The sequence below is a fragment of the Mustela putorius genome, unplaced genomic scaffold (assembly GCF_011764305.1).
Source record: "Mustela putorius furo isolate JIRA1106 unplaced genomic scaffold, ASM1176430v1.1 tig00000832_pilon_pilon_pilon, whole genome shotgun sequence".
Taxonomy (NCBI): domain Eukaryota; kingdom Metazoa; phylum Chordata; class Mammalia; order Carnivora; family Mustelidae; genus Mustela; species Mustela putorius.
Window position 1 is genome coordinate 2,434,640 of NW_025421491.1, and position 8,250 is coordinate 2,442,889.

The 8,250-nt window shown below is 46.7% G+C and overlaps 1 pseudogene; it reads left to right on the forward strand.

Annotated features, from left to right (window-relative positions):
- The first annotated feature begins 1,429 nt into the window (after positions 1–1,429).
- On the forward strand, positions 1,430–7,396 carry LOC106006288 (annotated as a pseudogene).
- Positions 7,397–8,250: the final 854 nt, after the last annotated feature.

Sequence of the window (8,250 nt, forward strand, 5' to 3'; positions counted from 1 at the left end):
TGAGAAATGCACAATACACACTACAGTTTTTATGGTAGAATTCATCCTGGCAGAAAGATTGTACTTTGAGAACACATTGCCTTGCACTCATACATAAGCAGATATTATGTTTTAAGATGAAAAGTAGCAGAAAAAGGAAGAAAATGCATATACAGAATAAGTTTAACATTTGCCCTGGCTTTGCCTTCTGTAATTTCAAATGGCTCTGTGTCTACTCCAATCTTACTCTTGGCATCTCTGAACCTTTTTTCTTTCCTGGTCCTGTGATAGTTCCAGTAGTGTGATGGTATTGGTTATCCTGGTGAGGCTTATGGCTGAGAATTGTAGTTACTGTCTAAATATTTACTTTCGGCTATTAACAGGCTGTCTACAGGTAAGTCGGACTACTCTTGTTATTGTATAGTCAAATCTGCTCTTTGAGGTATTCATGATCTGAAGAGCAACCTGCTATAGTAAGGAGTGATGATTGTAAAGCTATTGATTTTTCTATGGAAATTGTGAAGAACTGATAAAAATCTAAATAAAAAGAAATGCATTGACAACCAATCCAAATAGTATTGAAGCAGGAGAGCTAGGTTCTTGTCACAGAGTCAAGCATGAATCTTGTGGACAAAGGAGAGTAAGTAAAGTGATAGTTTATTACGTGAAGATACAGAAAAAACTCTCAAGAGTGAGAGGGGTTCTGACAGGGTAGCCCATGAGGGACTTTAAGGTTGGTCTTTTTATAGAAAGCTAATCAGGAAACTTAATCTATTGGTAACAACTTCATTAGCTTACTTCCTTTTAGGCGTCTGATTACTCTTTGTTGGTCATGGGTGATTATCATAAAAAGACATCTACCTCACCTGCCCAGGGCAGGGTCATCCAGTTGGTTCCCTCATCTTGGATTTCCTTATACTTCAGCATGTTTGGGATTTGTGAGTCTGATCACATAGTCCCCTATTTATCTCTCCTTACTTAGCTCTACCTGTCCCTTACTCATTATGAGTCTATGCTATCCACATCAATGTTTGTCAAAGTGTTATGTGGGTCTGCTATATGGTGATTTATAAATGTTAAAAAAAAAAAAAAATAACAGGCCCCAGGTGGAGTCACTTGCCCACAGGACAACAAACAAAAACTTAATTGTAATTTCAACTTCTCCCAGGAGTGGAATGTTAAACCGGTCTGGAGGTAAACTGCTTGATAAGACCTCCTGCCTTTCCCCAAGGGAAGGTAACCTAGCCTGAAATAATCCTTTCTCTTATTTTGCTAATAACTTTCTTATCCCACCCAGTTTTTGTCTATAAAGTCCTTCTATTTTGTGCAGCTTCTTGGAGCAACTTTCTACTTACTAGGTAGGTCTTTATCTGATTCACGAATTGATGAATAAAGCTAGTTAGATCTCTAAATTTACTGTTGAATTTTGTTTAACATAAGAAATACATACATGGTCTTCATCTGCATTTCTGGCATGGAGCTTCTAAAACCCTTGAAATCTCCTACTCAAGGAGAGCAGCTAAGGTACGTTTTATTGATTTTCCTTTTGGATCCCACCGTAGTGGTGGAGTTTTAGAATGTAAGTGAGATTTGGTGGGGTGGAAGTCCACAGCTGATGACCAAGAAAGAATTCTTGAGACATCTTTGGTGCAAAATGGTGGTTTATTAAAGCATGGGGATAGGACCCATGGGCAGGAAGAATTGCTGTCCTGGGGTTGTGAGGGGTGGCAGGTTATATATGATGGTGTTGGGAGAGGTTGGGAAACAGGAAGTTTCCAACAGAACTTTCATATGCTAAAGAAGACCTATAGGATACCAGATACCAGAGGAGTTGACCTTGTCAAGGTTGTTTTCCCCTTTTTAGCAAGGTATTAACATTAAGATAGTTGGGGGATTCCTAAAGAATGTCACATAGGTCCCACTCTGGAGTGGGGTGGGGGTGGAGGTTGCAGGGTGTTAGCTTTTGCTTTGTCCTCAGCCAGGCTTTTGTTCCCTCATCAGTAGGGTGCGGGCTGGTTGTCAAGGGAACCAACCATCTGATAAGGGGTTGGAACATTCAGTCCCACCCTCAACCTTGGGGAGGAAAAAGGAAGTGGAGGTTCAATCTGTTGGCAATGGCCAGGGATCTAATCAATCATGTCTATATAATAAAGCCTCCATAGAAACTCCAGAAGATGAGATTTCACCATTGTGGTGAACACACAGAGGTTTAGGGAGAGTGGAGCACAAAGAAGTTCTTTGCTCAGTTCATCTTTGTCACCTGGCTGTTCCTGAGTTACATCCTTTTGTAATAAGCTGGTAAAGAAATTTGACTTCTGCAAGCTGTTGCATGAAGGGGGTTGTTGGAACCTCTAATCTATAACCAGCCATTCAGAAGTAAGGTAATAGATTGGGCTTGTGACTATTTTCTGTGTGGAGGCCGAGAAAAATTAAGGCCATCCCACCTCGGGTTTAGCTTTAGCATAAGTACAGACATCTTAGCTTTGGCAGCCATCTCAGACCCCTGTGCCCAAGGGCTAAACTTTCCCCTACTTTACTTTAGTTCTAAGGACCCCCACCCTGCTTTTGTTCCAGAAACCCCCGCCCTGCTTTAGTAACAGGAATCTCTACCCTGCTTTAGTAACAGGAACCCATAAATATCCTGCCTTAACTAAGCTCGGGGTCCAAGTCCCTACTCCACTGTGTCGGGTATACTTGGGCCCAAGTTTAAGCTTGTTAAATAAACCTTCGTGTGATTGCATTGGTTTTGGCTCCTTGGTGGTCTCTTGGATGTGAAAACTCAGGTACAACATTTGGAGGTTCCACCAAGACCTGGGAGACTCCCAGGACCCCGACCTGGAGGGTCTTGCACTGGCTGGTGAGTGCACTCCTTTTTTATCTACTTGCGCGCATACTTTGGGAGCTCCATTTGCATTTTTACCCATAGCAATTCCAACTTGTATCTGGGTCGACATTGGCTCAAGCAGATGCATGGTGGGCCGTCAACAAGGGGTGTTGGGAGACGTCTCTTGCCCCCACAGGGGGTTCAAGTCCTCCGCCATTTCAGGGGGTTAGAGTCTCCCTAAGCAGTCACCATGGGGTTTGAGTTCCCTGCCGTTTCAGGGGGGTTAGAGTCCCCTTAAGCTGTCACCAGGGGGTTTGTGGGTCCCCCAAGGCAGCCAGGGGGTTCGAGTCCCCCTGGGCGGTCAGGCGTCTTGTTTTTGTTGTCAATTGTGCTGTTTGTTAAATGTGTAGGAATTTTGTCTGTTGTGCTGGTTGTTAAGTTTATGGGAATTTTTGGAAGAGTCATCCTTTACCCCTGCCTGGAGGACAAGATCCTCATCTGTGAGGAGAACTGGCTGCCTTTGTGGTCAGATTCTCCCTTAACTTCCTTTCAGTTTTGTCTTTGAGGCCATGCTGGATCGTTTGTCTGTGTGAGTGTGTTCTTGTTAATTGTTGTAAGTGTATGTGCCTTGTTGTGGACTGAAGGCATGATGGGACAGACACAGATTACCCCTCTGTCCCTGATGATTAACCACTTCTTGGATGTCAGGGAAAGAGCTCATAATCTGAGCACAGATGTACGAAAGGGAAAGTTTCAGACTTTCTGCATGTCTGAGTGGCCAGCTTTTAATGTAAAATGGCCCCAGGAGGGAACCTTTCAACTGCCTATTATCCTACAGGTTAAGGCCGTCATCTTCAGAGGAAAAACACGGCCACCCTGACCAAATACCTTATATCCTGGTCTGGCAGGACATGATAGAGAATCCTCCCTTCTGGCTTAAACCTTTTCTCCCTCCTGAAACAGGACCTACACCCAAGATCCTGGCCCTGTGGAAACCAACTCCTAAGTCTAACAAGAAAGCGGAGTCCGAACCAAAGACTCTGCTTTATCTGGTCTTCCAGGACACTCCCACGGAGGACCTGATTTTTCTGCCACCCTACCAGGTCTCCCCTCCACCCCGTCTGCCCCTCCAGCAGAGGCATCAGGGGCTGTCCAGGGAATGCCATACCCCCTCCCATATGGAGGGGCCCCCATGCATGGGCTGGTGGCAGAGACACATGGACGGTCCCATCAAGCGGCCCCAGCCTCAAACCTGGGACTGGCCATACTGGTTTGATTCCTCAAACCTTCCCTTCTGTGCCATGGGACCCGCTGATGAAACAGGGGATGAACCAGTGTTATATTGGCCATTCTCTACTAGTGATTTATACAATTGGAGAACTCAACATGCAAAGTTCTCTGATAACCCAACAGATCTGACTGATCTTTTGGATACTGTTCTTTTCACCCATCAGCCCACCTGGCATGACTGTCAGCAGCTCTTGCAGGTTTTCTTTACCACTGAGGAAAGAGAACAAATCCAGGTGGAAGCCTGGAAGTCCATTCTGGGTAACGACAGGCAGCCAACTCAGAACCCTGATCTCATAAATGCAGCTTTCCCCTTGTCTCGCCCCCACTTGGGACTACAACTCGACAGAAGGTAAGGAGAAGCTCCAGGTCTCTTGCCAGACTCTAATGGCAGGTCTCAAGTCTGCAGCACATAAGCCTGCCAATCTGGCCAAGGTATATGATGTAAAACAGGGTAAAGATGAGAGTCCGGTGGCATTACTAGAAAGGATCATAGAGGTATTCAGACAGTACACCCCTATGAATCCAGAGGCCCAGAGACCAAAGCTGCCATAGTTATGGCTTTTGTTAACCAAGTTGCTCTGGACATTAAAAGGAAATTACAGAGAGTAGAAAGACTAGGAGAGAAGAGTCTACAGGATCTGACAGTGGTGTCAGAAAGAGTCTACAATAATGGAGAGACCCTGGAGGAGCAACAGGCTAGGATAAGTGACTGTCAGAGTTGGAACCTGGCTAAGATCCTACTGGCCATGACCATCGATGATCCACATGAAAAACAGTGATGTCTCAAGAAGTTGGCTTCAGGAGAAGGTAAGGGGGATGGCCTCCACTGAGAACGCCCCAAACTGAATAGAAACCAGTGTGCTTATTGCAGGAAAGAAGGCCACTGGGCAAGGGTCTGCCCCTGGTTAAAGGAATCCCCCGACAAAAGACCAAAGGCCTCCACTACTATCTTGGAGGTCAAAGAATTAGATGACTAGGGGAGTGAGGGTTCTGCACCCCTCCCTGAGCCCAGGGTATCCCTTAAATTGGAGGGGCAACCAATTAAATTCCTAGTAGACACCGGGGCACAGCACTCTGTCTTGCTACAACCTCAAGGGAAGTTGGCAAATAAGACCTCATGGGTACAGGGGGCCACAGGCACTAAACAATATTCATGGACTACCTGAAGAACAGTGGACCTTGGCATGGGCTGGGTAAGCCACTCCTTCATGGTCATTCCTGAGTGCCCTTACCCCCTGTTAGGCCGGGACCAACCAACTCACCAAGATGGGAGCCCAAATTAGTTTCCACCCTGAAGGGGCAAAGGTTCTGGATAAAGAGGGAAACCTGATCCAGGTGCTTATCATGAGCCTAGAGGACAAATATCATCTTCACCAAATGTCCCCAGAATGAATGACTGACATTGACCACTGGTTGCAGGAGTTTCCCCAAATGTGGGCAGAAACTGGGGGAATGGGATTGACCCAACATTGGTCAGCAATATACATTGAACTCAAGCTAGGAGCAGAACCAGTCAGAGTCCGCCAATACCCCATGCCTCTCACAGCATGGACGGGGATCACTCCACACATCCAGCGACTGCTAGACTCGGGCATATTGCGGCCTTCAGTCGGCATGGAACACTCCCCTGCTGCCAGTACAAAAGCCACTCTAATGATTATAGACTGATCCAGGACTTGAGGGAAGTTAACTGATGGGTGATGGACATGCACCCTATGGTCCCAAACCCCTACACCCTCCTCTCCACCTTGCCCCCAGACAAGACTTGGTATACAGTGGTAGACCTAAAGGATGCCTTTTTCAGCTTGCCCTTGGCCCCGAAGAGCCAAGATCTCTTTGCTTTTGAATGGGTGAAGGGCATCAATGGCCAACTCACCTGGAAAAGGGCATCAATGGCCAACTCACCTGGATTCGACTATCGCAAGGATTCAAGAATTCACCCACCATTTTCAACGAGGCACTGCATGAAAACTTAGGTGAGTTCTGTGCCAAACACCCTAATCTGACTCTATTACAATATGTAGATGATATCCTGTTGGCAGCAGAGGACCAGGAAACGTGCCTACAAGGCACCAAGTACTTGCTCCAAATGATAGCAACTCTGGGATACCGGGCTTCAGCTAAGAAGGCCTAGATCTGCAGAATGGAGGTGAGCTACCTGGGGTACAAATTAAAAGATGGACAAAGATGGTTAGAATTGTGAGAATCCCACAGCCTCGAAACATCCACCAGGTACATGAATTCCTAGGGTCAGCTGGGTTCTGCCGATTGTGGATCCCAGGTTTTGCTGATATAGCTAAGCCCCTCTACAAGGCCACGAAGCAAAAACAGGACTTTGTATGGACTGAGGCCATGGACAAAGCCTTCAATGACCTTAAAAAAGCCTTGCTTTCAGCCCCAGCACTCGGGCTGCCTGATCTGACTAAGCCCTTCCATCTTTACGTGGATGAAAAGGAAGGGGTGGCAAAGGGAGTCCCAATTCAATACATGGGCCCCTGGAAGAAACTGGTAGCATACCTCTCAAAGAAATTAGATGCTGTGACCGCTGGATGGCCTCCATGTTTAAAAATTATTGCTGCAGTGGTCACCATGGTTAAAGATGCAGAAAAGCTGACTATGGGGCAGGAATTATACATCACTACCGCACATGCTGTTGAAGGGGTACTCACAAAACCCCTGGACCAATGGATCAGCAATGCCCGCTTGACTCATTACCAGAGCTTGCTTTGAACCCTACCAGAATTTTGTTCCAGGAACCAACAGCCCTAAACCCAGCGACACTGCTCCCTTACCCTGAGGGGGACACGCCCCCCCACATGACTGCCAAGAAATCCTGGCTCAGGTGCATGGAGTCAGAGCCGATCTCCAGGAACAACCGCTGCTGAATGCAGATGACACCTGGTGTACAGACGGCAGTAGCTTTGTCTGGGAAAGAATCAGGTATGCGGGGCCAGCTGTGACCACAGAGACAGAGACTGTCTGGGCGGAACCGTTGGTGGCTGTGACTTCTGCCCAATGTGCAGAACTGACTGTGCTAACTAGGGCACTAACAATGGGAGCAGGCAAGAGGATAAACATCTACACTGATAGCAGCTACGACTTTGCCACAGCCCACATCTCCATGGAGCCATTTATAGAGAAAGAGGGCTCTTAATAGCAGAAGGAATGACTATTAAAAACAAAGTAGAAATCCTTGAGCTCCTAAGAGCCCTCTGGCTGCCCAAGGAACTAGCCATTATCCATTGTCCGGGACATCAAAAAGCAGACACGCAATGGCCAGGGGAAACCAGTCAGCTGACTTAAAGGCAAGAGGCAGCTCTTTCAGTGGACCATGTCTTAGTGACCACACTGCCTGATCTGGGAGCACTGACTTGCCAGACAACCCCAACTACGCTGGCGCAGACTTAAATGGATTAGACGTCTGCCTGGAACCATGGCTGGTGGAGAGCTGCAGATTGTAGCATAATCCTACCGGAGGAACTGGGATGGTGAGTCCTATCCAAAATGCACAGGAGTACACACATGAGAACAAAAAAAAATGGAAGACTTGGTGCGACATGCAAAGATCACCATCAAAGACTCCCAATCAAAGATCGAACAGATTTGGCAAGCTGCCATGCATGTCAATTAACTAATGCCACTGCCCATGGATCTAACCCCGGCACCAGGCTCTGGGGGGACCACCCAGGAGCCTACTGGGATGTGGACTTCATGGAGATAAAACCTGGAAAATACAGATACAGGTATTTACTGGTATTTGTAGATATTTTTTCAGGATGGACAGAGGCATTTCCCACCAAACATAAAACCCCACAGACCGAGACCAAGAAACTGCTGGAAGACATCTTACCGAGGTATGGTTTTCCTGTTAAGATTGGATCAGACAACGGACCAGGATTCCTTTAAGGTAATACAGGGAGTGGCACTAGTACTTGGGGCAGATTGGAAATTACATTGTGCATATAGGCCCCAAAGCTCAGGACAGGTAGAGAGGATGAACAGAACATTAAGGGAGATCTTCACTAAATTAGTCTTGGAGACTGCTGGGGATTGGGTGATTCTCCTCCCCTTTGCCCCATATAGGGTGCGAAACTCCCCATATAAGATGGGACTTACCCCTTAGGAGATCATGTTCAGTATTCCTCCACCTATTATTC